This window comes from Nycticebus coucang, chromosome 23, assembly GCF_027406575.1.
Source record: "Nycticebus coucang isolate mNycCou1 chromosome 23, mNycCou1.pri, whole genome shotgun sequence".
NCBI classification, from domain to species: domain Eukaryota; kingdom Metazoa; phylum Chordata; class Mammalia; order Primates; family Lorisidae; genus Nycticebus; species Nycticebus coucang.
In genome coordinates, this window is record NC_069802.1 from 15,516,251 (window position 1) to 15,529,291 (window position 13,041).

General features: G+C 38.8%; 1 pseudogene; it reads left to right on the plus strand.

The window, feature by feature from the left end:
• The window catches only part of LOC128575877 (gap junction alpha-4 protein-like), a 38,629-nt pseudogene that overhangs the window by 10,507 nt on the left and 15,081 nt on the right, over positions 1-13,041 (plus strand).

A 13,041-nucleotide genomic window follows, 5' to 3' on the forward strand; every position in this document is an offset into this window, starting at 1 on the left:
TCTTCTTTGACCCTACTAAAAAAGGAATAGAATCCTTGACTATTTTCAGCTTGACTATTATTGGCATATTCAAAGGCTACTTATTTGCAAGGATTGATTTTGCATCCTGAGAGGCTGTTGCATTCCTTCTTCTAAGAGTTTTGAAGTTGAGTCTCTGCAATTTTCCAGGTATAGGATCATATCATCAGTGAAGAGTGAGCTGTTGATCTCCTCTGACCCTATTTGGATACCCTTGATTGCCTTCTCTTCCCTGGATTGCAATGCATAAACTTCCATTACTGTGTTGAATAGCAGTGGAGACAGTGGGCATCCTTGCCTGGTTCTTGATCTGAGTAGAAATGTTTTCAGCTTTATACCCTTCAATATGATATTAGCTGTGGGTTTGTGTAGATGGCCTCTATCGATTTAAGAAATGTCCCTTGTATACCTGTTTTCTGAAATGTTTGGATCATGAAAGGATGCTGGATATATTATCAAAGGCTTTTTCTGCCTCAATTGAGAGAATCATATAGTATTTGCCTTTTATTTTATTGATGTGATTTATTATATTTGTATATTTGGAAATGTTGAACCAACCGTGTACCCCTGTAATAAAACCAACTTGATCGTGCTGTGCGATATTTTTTGTTGCGTTGTTAAATTCTGTTTGCTAAGATCTTATGGAATATTTTTGTATCGCTATTCATTCATGATATTGGTCTCTGATTTTCTTTCCTTATTGGATCCTTTTTTGGTTTTGGAATGAGGGTAATATTTGCTTCCTAGAATGTGTTGGGAAGCATTTCATCTTTTTCTATGCTACACCAAAGGTTGTATATTATACGTACTACTTCCTCTTGAAATGCTTCATAGAATTCAGATGTGAAGGCTTCTGTTCCAGGATTTTCCTTTTCTGTGGAGTTTTTGTATTGTTGATGTTACTGTAGTGATTGATATAAGTCTATTCAAGATTTCTAATTTGTCTGAGGTGTGCTTCCAGGTATTGGTCCTTTTCCTTCAGATGTTCATATTTCTGTCCATTAGAGTTTTTGATATTAATCCTTGTGGATTTTTTTAATTTCTGAAGTGTCTGTTGTTAGTTCTCTTTTATCATTTCTGATAGACGATATTAGAGATTTTACTTTTCTATTTCTGGTTCAGTTGGCCAAATTTTTATCAGTTGTATTAATATTTTCAAAAAAAAAAAACAATCTTTTTTTCATAGATCTTCTGAATGACTCTTTTGTTTTCAATTTCATTTAATTCTGCCCTAATTGTTGGTTATTTCTTTTTTCTGCTGGTTTTGGTGTTTGTATGTTCTTCCTTTTCCACTTGCTTGAGATGATCCATTAAGTTGTTGGCTTCTTCTCTTTACCTCCCAGGTAAAGCATTGTTTTCTTGAGGAAGACTTCCAATGCTGTAAATTTCCCTCTTAGAACTGCCTTCGTAGTATCCCACTGTTTTGATAATTTGTGTGTTCATTCTGATTTTGTTCCAAAAATTTGGCAGTTTCCTTCTTAATCTCATCTGGGCCCCAGCTATCATTCAGTCTATTAATTATAGGCTAATAATTAAGTAAACTAGTATTTAGTTTTCATGTCTTTGAGTTTGAAGATTCCTGTTTCCTTTGAGTTCAACTTTTATTCCATGGTGGTCTAGGATCTATTAAGGATAGAGTATAAATGTCTTAACACAATAAGTAAGTAAATGAGGTGAGGGATATATGAACCAGTACAATGTAAGCATTTCAAATTGTAGGTGAACTGAGCACATTCTACCCACTAAATGATTAACATATACATGATCTACCTCTTTATGATTTAATAAAAAAAAAAAGAAAGAAAAACAGAAAAAAGATAGAAGGAATAATTTTTATTCTTTTAAATTTTCTGAGGTTAGATTGTATCCTAGGATATGATCTATGTTGGAGGATGATCCATGGGCTGATGAGAAGACTGTATATTTGGTTTTATTAGGATGAAATGTTCTGTAGTGGTCTGTAAAGTCCATTTGTTCTAGGGTCAGGTTTAAGTCTAATATTTCTTTGATGAGCTTCTTCTTGGAGGATCTATCCAAAACTGTCGAAGGGTGTTAAAATCTCCAACTATTGTAGTGCAGGGAGTTATCACATTGTTCATATCCATTAGGGTTTGCTTTATGAATTGAGGAGTAGTCTGGTAGGGTGCATAAATGTTAATTATCATAATCTCTTCTTGTTGGGTGTTTGTCTTGCCAAATGTGGAGTGAACATCCCTATCTTTCTTTATCTTTGTTGGTTTAAAGCCAATTGTGTCTTCAACTACAATTGCAACCCTTGCTTTTTTCTGCTTTCCATGTGCCTGTATTATAAAAGTCCATCCCTTCACCCCTGAGTCTATCTTTATCCTTAAGTAAGATGAGATTCTTGCATATGGCAGGTATCCAGTCTTAGTTTACGTATCCAGTCAGACAGACTGTGCCCTTTAGAAGACAATTTAAACCATTCACGTTAGGTGAGAGAATTGACAAGCCTAGTTGCGTGTTGAGTGTTCATGATTTTCAAATGTCCAGTGGGCATTCTTAATCGTTTCATCACTGTGGAAGTTGGGTTTTGTTAAAAATTTCCTGGGTGAGTTTACTTGGGAGGTAAAGCATTGCGCTGTTCATTGTGGAGTATGCGTCTGAGAGTATCCTGGAGAGCTGGTCTACTTATGGCAAATTTCTTCAACTTGGGCATGTCATTAAAGTATTTGATTTCTCCATCACAAATGAAACTCAGTTTAGCCGGATAGAGCATCCTGGGCTGCAAGTTGTTTTGTTTCTGGAGGTCGAAGGTCGATGACCATCCTCTTCCTGCTTGGAATGTTGTGGCTGAATGATCTTACACCATTCTGTTATCTCCCCCTTTGTAGGTGATGCTTTTCTTATGTATGGCTGCTTGCAGAATCTTCTCTTTCTTCTTAATTTTGGCCAAGATAAACACAATTGTGCCTAGGAGATGCTTTATTTGGACCTAGTCTTGCTGGGGGTCTAAAACTGTCTACTATTTGAAGTTCTGTATCTCTCACAATGCTTAGGAATTTCTCCTCCAAGATCACATGGAGTAGAGCATCTGTATCTTTAGGACCATTCTCTTCTCCTTCAGGCATTCCTATGAGATGAATGTTTGATCTTTTGGAGTGATTCCTCACTCTCCCTTGGAGCGATCAGTTTTTGCTCTCCATTTGTGTCTCTTTGAGCATTTGGAAGCACGGAAAACTTTGTCTTCAGTTTCAGAGATCCTTTCTTCTGTCTGGTCAACTCTATTACTGAGGAGCTCCTCTTGTTGACTTTTTCATTTCCTTGAGTTCTGCTATCTCTTTTCTCATTACGTCTACATCTTTGGTGACTTGAGCTTTGAATTCATTAATTTCTTGGAACAACTTGAGAACTACTCTTTGGAATTCAATTTCTATTTTTTCTTCCATTCTCTTTATCATAGTTTCATTCCATATTCTGAATTGACATTTCTGCCATTTGCCTATGCATGGCACCTTCAGTTGTATCTCCTTTATCATTTCTTGTGTGGTTGATCTACTCTGGTTATTCATGCTGCCGGAGTTCTTCTGTTGTGTCCACGCCATGTTTATTTTCCACTGTTTGGTTATTAGAACTGGTAGGGAGAGATTGAACTCTGGTTCCTAGGTAGTAGAGATAGCTCCTTACCAATGTGCTAGGCTTCGTAATTGTGGCTTTTCTACTACAACCGTACAAAGGCCCCTTTTAGAGTTTTAGCCAGAGCCTCTGAGGACCTACTTGGTGAGATAGCACAAGCTAGCTTTGTTTTGATACCAGCCAAACACTACTCTATCCTAGGAGCACACAGTATTACATTTATTTTCTTTTTCAAGACTATTTTATTTAAAAAAAATTTTATTGTTAAATCATAGCTGTGTACATTAGTGCAATCAAGGGGTACAGTGTGCTGGTTTCATATACAATCTGAAATATTCTCATCAAACTGTTCAACATAGCCTTCATGGCATTTTCTTATTGTATGCAGACATTTGTATTCTGCATTTAGTAAGTTTCGGCTGTACCCAGCCAAAGATGCACGGTAGGTGTGGCCCCACCCTTTACCCTCCCTCCACCCCAACCTCACCGCTCCCTTCCCCTCCCTTGGCCCTTTCCCCATATTCTTGTGCTATAGTTGGGTTATAGCCTTCATATGAAAACTATAAATTAGCTTCCGAGTAGGACTGAGTACATTGGATACTTTTTCTTCCATTCTTGAGATACTTTGCTAAGAAGAATATGTTTTAGCTCCATCCATGTAAGCATGAAAGAGGTAAAGTCTCCATCTTTCTTTAAGGCTGCAGCATATTCCATGGTGTACATATACCACAATTTGTTAATCCATTCATGGGTCGATGGGCACTTGGGCTGTTTCCGTGTCTTGGCAGTCATGAATTGGACTGCAATAAACATTCTGGTGCAAATGTTTTTGTTGTAAAATAATTTTTGATCATCTGGGTATATACCTAGTAGAGGATTTGCAGGATCGAATGGTAGGTCTGTTTTTAGTTGCTTGCGTGTTCTCCAAACTTCATTCCAAAAAGGTTGTTATTAGCTTGCATTCCCACCAGCAGTGTAGCAGTGTTCCCTTATCTCCACATCCATGCCAACACCTGTAGCTTGGGGATTTTTGTGATGTGGGTCATCTTCCTGGAGTCAGACGATATCTCAAAGTGGTTTTGATTTCTCTGCATTTCTCTGATGATGAAGGATGATGAGCATTTCTTCATGTGTTTTTAGGCCGTGAGCCTGCCTTACTCTGAAAAGTTTCTGTTCGTGTCTCTTGCCCACATAGCAAAGGAGCTATTTGTTCTTTTCTTATTGATTTGAGTTCCATGTAAAGTCTAGTTATCAGACTTTTGTCAGAAGCATAACCTACAAAAATCTTGTCCTATTCTGAAGGTTGTCTGTTTGCCTTACTTACCGTGCTCTAGGCTCTGCAAAAGCTTTGCAGTTTGATCAGATCTCAGTGATGTATTTTTGGTGTTGCTTCCATTGCCCGGGGGTTCCCCATCGCAAAATATCCTCCCAGGCCGATTTCTTTAAGTGTTTTCCCTGCACCGGCTTCTATTATTTTTAGAGTTTCATGTCTTAAGTATAAATCTTTTATGCAGTGAAAATCAATTTTTGTTAATGGTGAAAGGTGCAGGTCCAGTTTCAGTCTTCTATAGGTTCCCAGCCAGTTCTCCCAGCACCATTTGTTAAATAGGGAGTCTTTCTCCCACTGAAGATTTTTCACAGGCTTCTTGAAGACCAAATGATGATAAGTAACTGAGTTCATCTCTTGGTTATCGAATCTGTTCCATAAATCTACCTCTGTGTTTTTGTGCCAGTAGCATGCCGTTTTGAGCACCATATGTTTATTGTATACACTGAAGTCCGGTAACGTGATACCTCCGGCTTTGTTCTTATTTCTGAGTAATGTATTTGCTATTTGATGTTTTGGGGTTTTTTTTCTGATTTTATATAAAAGGAAGTTCTATTGTTTCAAGTTCTTTAAAGTATGACGCTGGTACTTCAATGGGGATTGCATTAAATCTGTAGATTGCTTTGGTTAATGTGGACAATTTAACAATGTTTATTCTTCCCAGCCATGAGCATGGTATGTTTTCCCATTTGTTAACATCTTCAGCTATCTGTTTTCTCAGAATTTCATGGTTCTCTTTATAGAGATCTTTCATATAGAGATCTTTGTTAGGTCCATTACCAGATATTTTATCTTCTTTGACCCTACTAAAAAAGGAATAGAATCCTTGACTATTTTCAGCTTGACTATTATTGGCATATTCAAAGGCTACTTATTTGCAAGGATTGATTTTGCATCCTGAGAGGCTGTTGCATTCCTTCTTCTAAGAGTTTTGAAGTTGAGTCTCTGCAATTTTCCAGGTATAGGATCATATCATCAGTGAAGAGTGAGCTGTTGATCTCCTCTGACCCTATTTGGATACCCTTGATTGCCTTCTCTTCCCTGGATTGCAATGCATAAACTTCCATTACTGTGTTGAATAGCAGTGGAGACAGTGGGCATCCTTGCCTGGTTCTTGATCTGAGTAGAAATGTTTTCAGCTTTATACCCTTCAATATGATATTAGCTGTGGGTTTGTGTAGATGGCTTCTATCGATTTAAGAAATGTCCCTTGTATACCTGTTTTCTGAAATGTTTGGATCATGAAAGGATGCTGGATATATTATCAAAGGCTTTTTCTGCCTCAATTGAGAGAATCATATAGTATTTGCCTTTTATTTTATTGATGTGATTTATTATATTTGTATATTTGGAAATGTTGAACCAACCGTGTACCCCTGTAATAAAACCAACTTGATCGTGCTGTGCGATATTTTTTGTTGCGTTGTTAAATTCTGTTTGCTAAGATCTTATGGAATATTTTTGTATCGCTATTCATTCATGATATTGGTCTCTGATTTTCTTTCCTTATTGGATCCTTTTTTGGTTTTGGAATGAGGGTAATATTTGCTTCCTAGAATGTGTTGGGAAGCATTTCATCTTTTTCTATGCTACACCAAAGGTTGTATATTATACGTACTACTTCCTCTTGAAATGCTTCATAGAATTCAGATGTGAAGGCTTCTGTTCCAGGATTTTCCTTTTCTGTGGAGTTTTTGTATTGTTGATGTTACTGTAGTGATTGATATAAGTCTATTCAAGATTTCTAATTTGTCTGAGGTGTGCTTCCAGGTATTGGTCTTTTTCCTTCAGATGTTCATATTTCTGTCCATTAGAGTTTTTGATATTAATCCTTGTGGATTTTTTTAATTTCTGAAGTGTCTGTTGTTAGTTCTCTTTTATCATTTCTGATAGACGATATTAGAGATTTTACTTTTCTATTTCTGGTTCAGTTGGCCAAATTTTTATCAGTTGTATTAATATTTTCAAAAAAAAAAAAAAAAAACAATCTTTTTTTCATAGATCTTCTGAATGACTCTTTTGTTTTCAATTTCATTTAATTCTGCCCTAATTGTTGGTTATTTCTTTTTTCTGCTGGTTTTGGTGTTTGTATGTTCTTCCTTTTCCACTTGCTTGAGATGATCCATTAAGTTGTTGGCTTCTTCTCTTTACCTCCCAGGTAAAGCATTGTTTTCTTGAGGAAGACTTCCAATGCTGTAAATTTCCCTCTTAGAACTGCCTTCGTAGTATCCCACTGTTTTGATAATTTGTGTGTTCATTCTGATTTTGTTCCAAAAATTTGGCAGTTTCCTTCTTAATCTCATCTGGGCCCCAGCTATCATTCAGTCTATTAATTATAGGCTAATAATTAAGTAAACTAGTATTTAGTTTTCATGTCTTTGAGTTTGAAGATTCCTGTTTCCTTTGAGTTCAACTTTTATTCCATGGTGGTCTAGGATCTATTAAGGATAGAGTATAAATGTCTTAACACAATAAGTAAGTAAATGAGGTGAGGGATATATGAACCAGTACAATGTAAGCATTTCAAATTGTAGGTGAACTGAGCACATTCTACCCACTAAATGATTAACATATACATGATCTACCTCTTTATGATTTAATAAAAAAAAAAAGAAAGAAAAACAGAAAAAAGATAGAAGGAATAATTTTTATTCTTTTAAATTTTCTGAGGTTAGATTGTATCCTAGGATATGATCTATGTTGGAGGATGATCCATGGGCTGATGAGAAGACTGTATATTTGGTTTTATTAGGATGAAATGTTCTGTAGTGGTCTGTAAAGTCCATTTGTTCTAGGGTCAGGTTTAAGTCTAATATTTCTTTGATGAGCTTCTTCTTGGAGGATCTATCCAAAACTGTCGAAGGGTGTTAAAATCTCCAACTATTGTAGTGCAGGGAGTTATCACATTGTTCATATCCATTAGGGTTTGCTTTATGAATTGAGGAGTAGTCTGGTAGGGTGCATAAATGTTAATTATCATAATCTCTTCTTGTTGGGTGTTTGTCTTGCTAAATGTGGAGTGAACATCCCTATCTTTCTTTATCTTTGTTGGTTTAAAGCCAATTGTGTCTTCAACTACAATTGCAACCCTTGCTTTTTTCTGCTTTCCATGTGCCTGTATTATAAAAGTCCATCCCTTCACCCCTGAGTCTATCTTTATCCTTAAGTAAGATGAGATTCTTGCATATGGCAGGTATCCAGTCTTAGTTTACGTATCCAGTCAGACAGACTGTGCCCTTTAGAAGACAATTTAAACCATTCACGTTAGGTGAGAGAATTGACAAGCCTAGTTGCGTGTTGAGTGTTCATGATTTTCAAATGTCCAGTGGGCATTCTTAATCGTTTCATCACTGTGGAAGTTGGGTTTTGTTAAAAATTTCCTGGGTGAGTTTACTTGGGAGGTAAAGCATTGCGCTGTTCATTGTGGAGTATGCGTCTGAGAGTATCCTGGAGAGCTGGTCTACTTATGGCAAATTTCTTCAACTTGGGCATGTCATTAAAGTATTTGATTTCTCCATCACAAATGAAACTCAGTTTAGCTGGATAGAGCATCCTGGGCTGCAAGTTGTTTTGTTTCTGGAGGTCGAAGGTCGATGACCATCCTCTTCCTGCTTGGAATGTTGTGGCTGAATGATCTTACACCATTCTGTTATCTCCCCCTTTGTAGGTGATGCTTTTCTTATGTATGGCTGCTTGCAGAATCTTCTCTTTCTTCTTAATTTTGGCCAAGATAAACACAATTGTGCCTAGGAGATGCTTTATTTGGACCTAGTCTTGCTGGGGGTCTAAAACTGTCTACTATTTGAAGTTCTGTATCTCTCACAATGCTTAGGAATTTCTCCTCCAAGATCACATGGAGTAGAGCATCTGTATCTTTAGGACCATTCTCTTCTCCTTCAGGCATTCCTATGAGATGAATGTTTGATCTTTTGGAGTGATTCCTCACTCTCCCTTGGAGCGATCAGTTTTTGCTCTCCATTTGTGTCTCTTTGAGCATTTGGAAGCACGGAAAACTTTGTCTTCAGTTTCAGAGATCCTTTCTTCTGTCTGGTCAACTCTATTACTGAGGAGCTCCTCTTGTTGACTTTTTCATTTCCTTGAGTTCTGCTATCTCTTTTCTCATTACGTCTACATCTTTGGTGACTTGAGCTTTGTATTCATTAATTTCTTGGAACAACTTGAGAACTACTCTTTGGAATTCAATTTCTATTTTTTCTTCCATTCTCTTTATCATAGTTTCATTCCATATTCTGAATTGACATTTCTGCCATTTGCCTATGCATGGCACCTTCAGTTGTATCTCCTTTATCATTTCTTGTGTGGTTGATCTACTCTGGTTATTCATGCTGCCGGAGTTCTTCTGTTGTGTCCACGCCATGTTTATTTTCCACTGTTTGGTTATTAGAACTGGTAGGGAGAGATTGAACTCTGGTTCCTAGGTAGTAGAGATAGCTCCTTACCAATGTGCTAGGCTTCGTAATTGTGGCTTTTCTACTACAACCGTACAAAGGCCCCTTTTAGAGTTTTAGCCAGAGCCTCTGAGGACCTACTTGGTGAGATAGCACAAGCTAGCTTTGTTTTGATACCAGCCAAACACTACTCTATCCTAGGAGCACACAGTATTACATTTATTTTCTTTTTCAAGACTATTTTATTTAAAAAAATTTTATTGTTAAATCATAGCTGTGTACATTAGTGCAATCAAGGGGTACAGTGTGCTGGTTTCATATACAATCTGAAATATTCTCATCAAACTGTTCAACATAGCCTTCATGGCATTTTCATATTGTATGCAGACATATTTCTTATTGTATGCAGTTTCGGCTGTACCCAGCCAAAGATGCACGGTAGGTGTGGCCCCACCCTTTACCCTCCCTCCACCCCAACCTCACCGCTCCCTTCCCCTCCCTTGGCCCTTTCCCCATATTCTTGTGCTATAGTTGGGTTATAGCCTTCATATGAAAACTATAAATTAGCTTCCGAGTAGGACTGAGTACATTGGATACTTTTTCTTCCATTCTTGAGATACTTTGCTAAGAAGAATATGTTTTAGCTCCATCCATGTAAGCATGAAAGAGGTAAAGTCTCCATCTTTCTTTAAGGCTGCAGCATATTCCATGGTGTACATGTACCACAATTTGCTAGTCCATTTGTGGGTTGATGGGCACTTGGGCTTCTTCCATGACTTAGCAATTATGAATTGGGCTGCAATAAATATTCTGGTACGGATGTCTTTAATATATTGTGATTTTGGTCTTCTGGGTATATTCCCAATAAAGGAATTATAGCATCGAATGGCAGGTTTATTTTTAGATCTCTGAGTAGTCTCCAAACATCGTTTCAAAAAGAACGTATTAGTGTGCATTTCCACCAGCAGTGTAGAAATGTGCCCTTTTCTCCACATTCACGCCAACATCACTGGTTTTGGGATTTTGTTATGTGGGCTACTCTTACTGGGTTCAGGTGATATCTCAATGTAGTTTTGATTTGCATTTCTCTGATGATTATGGATGATGAGCTTTTTTCATGTGTCTGTAGATTGTGCATCTGTCTTCTTTAGAGAAGTTTCTCTTCAAGTCCTTTGCCCACCCTGAGATGGGATCACTTGTTCTTTTCTTGCTCATACGTTTGAGTTCTCTGTGGATTCTGGTTATTAAGCCTTTATTGGAAGTATAACACGCAAATATTTTCTCCCATTCTTTGTGCTGTCTGCTTGCTTTACTCGCTATGTTCTTGGCTGTGCAGAAGCTTTTTAGAATGATCAAGTCCCAGGAATCTATTTTACCCAAAGCAATATATAATTTTAATACAAATCCTATTAAAACTCCCTTGTCATATTTTAAAGAGCTTGAAAAAATAATACTTCGTTTTATATGGAATCAGAAAAAACTCAAATAGCCAAAACGTTACTCAGTAATAAAAACAAAGCAGGAGGAATTACGCTACCAGACTGAGACTACTATAAATCGATAGTGATCAGAACAGCATGGTACTGGCACAAAAACAGAGAAATAGATGTCTGGAACAGAATAGAGAACCAAGAGATGAATCCAGCTACTTACCATTATTTGATCTTTGAGAAGCCAATTAAAAACATTCAATGGGGAAAAGATTCCCTCTTTAACAAATGGTGCGGGGTAAACTGGCTGGCAACCTGCAGAAGACTGAAACTGGACCCACACCTTTCAACATGAACTAAGATAGACTCTTACTGGATAAAAGGTTTAAACTTAAGACAGGAAACTATAAAAATACTTGAAAAAAGTGCAGGGAGAACTCTTGAAGCAATTGGTCTGGGTGAACATTTTTTGAGGAGGACTCCCCAGGCAATTGAAGCAGCACAGTATTACATTTAAATCTCGACTGTGAAGAAATACAAACAGCTGTCTTGCTCAGCCCTCACCCTTCAGTTCTTTTTTGCTACAGAACTTCAAAAGTCAACCTCAGAGTGTCCTTGAGTAGACAGCCCCAGACATAGGTTCCAACCAAATTGTCTCAGGCAATACTAAACCTGCCCAAAAGAAAGGGATTCAAGGATCTCCAACAACACAGTTGGAGCCAGGGATCCACAGTCTCCCCCACCAGACCCAGCCCACCCTGTTGTCCGCTTCTCTGCTCACAGGCCCAGTTGGAGTCAGGGGCCACGTACCTGCCCACCAGTCTCAGTTCACACCCAGCAAGTCTTTACTTGCCAGACCAGTTGGAGTCAGGGGACCATAAACCTGCCTGGCAGTCTCAGTCCACTGGCTGGCAAGCCTCTGTTCCCAACCTCCGTTGGAGTCAGGGGACCACACCCTGTCTTTAGGTCTCAGTCCTCACCTGGAAAGCCTCTGCTCACAGGCCCATCCCTGCCTACTGAACTCAGTCCACACGTGGCAACCACTGTCCCACTGTGTGTTCTGCACCCCATTCCACCAGGCTCAGCCTGAACTCAGGGTTAACACCACCACTGGCTGTGCATAGTCATAACCAGGGCACTGTTCCTCCTCCCATCGAGTATCCCTTTATTCTCATAACCTCTTTTTTCCCCGGTTCTCACAGATTTCATCCTGATGTTTGGCCGTCAACACTATGCCCCAATCACTCAGGAAATGACCAAACACTGTGCCCTCCGCAGGGGGCAGAACTTCAGACCACCATGCTAGGTGGCAAGGGTAGACTGGGAGTTTGGACTTGTGGGGGAAAATGTCTGTTCAATTTTGTGTATGGTGGTGTTGTGTCTAGGTTCATAACTGGGACCTCCCTGTAGAAAGAGATCTGGTTTTTAGCAGCTCTTTCCAGCGAGGTGAAATGAGAGGACTTTTGTTTCCTGCTTGCTCGCAGGCTGTGGTGGGCCTCCTACATAGGGGAGGGGTTTCCTGTCCTCCAGGCAGTAGGCTTTGTATCTGTAATTTGTTTTCTTGAATGTTCTTCCTTGGACTTACAGCTTGCTGAACTTCTTTCTGGGCTCAGCTCTCCACCTTTGGCTTCAAAGTATCCGATTCTGTCCACTTTTCCTTCCTCTGGTCAGGAGCCTCTGCTGAGGTTTGCTACCAGTCAGGCATCTTCCTGAGCAGTAACCTTTATTTTTACACCTTCGTTAACTCCAGTGGCCAAATAAGGGAACAACCCGCAGATTTTCCTGGAGTATAAAAATTAGTGTCTCTGTAGAAGGAATGACTCCCCTGAACACCCTGCCACATTCAGCCTTACTGAGACTGTGTGAGAGTCCAGCTGGATCCTGGGCTCACTCCACTCTACCCTTTCTGTCTCCTGTCTCTGCTAATAAATTGTTCCCAAAGCATGAACTGGCCTCTTCTTCATTTTATAGACCCTTCCCCCCAAACTCTATTCCAGGTACCTTCGGTATGTTTTTCAGGTGGTATTTCAGAAAAAGGCATTGTTATTGTAGGAGATATCTGCGTGTATGTTGTTTTCCCTGAAGACCTTCCAGTGGGACAACATGTGGTGCTGAAAAGGTGGTAGCAATGTTCCTGACCCTGTGTAGGACTAGGCTAATGTATGTGCCTGCATCTTAGTATTTAACAAAAGAAAATTGTTGTTGTTGTTTTGAGCCCGAGTCTCACTCATTCGCCTTGGGGTTGAGTGCTATGGAGTCATAG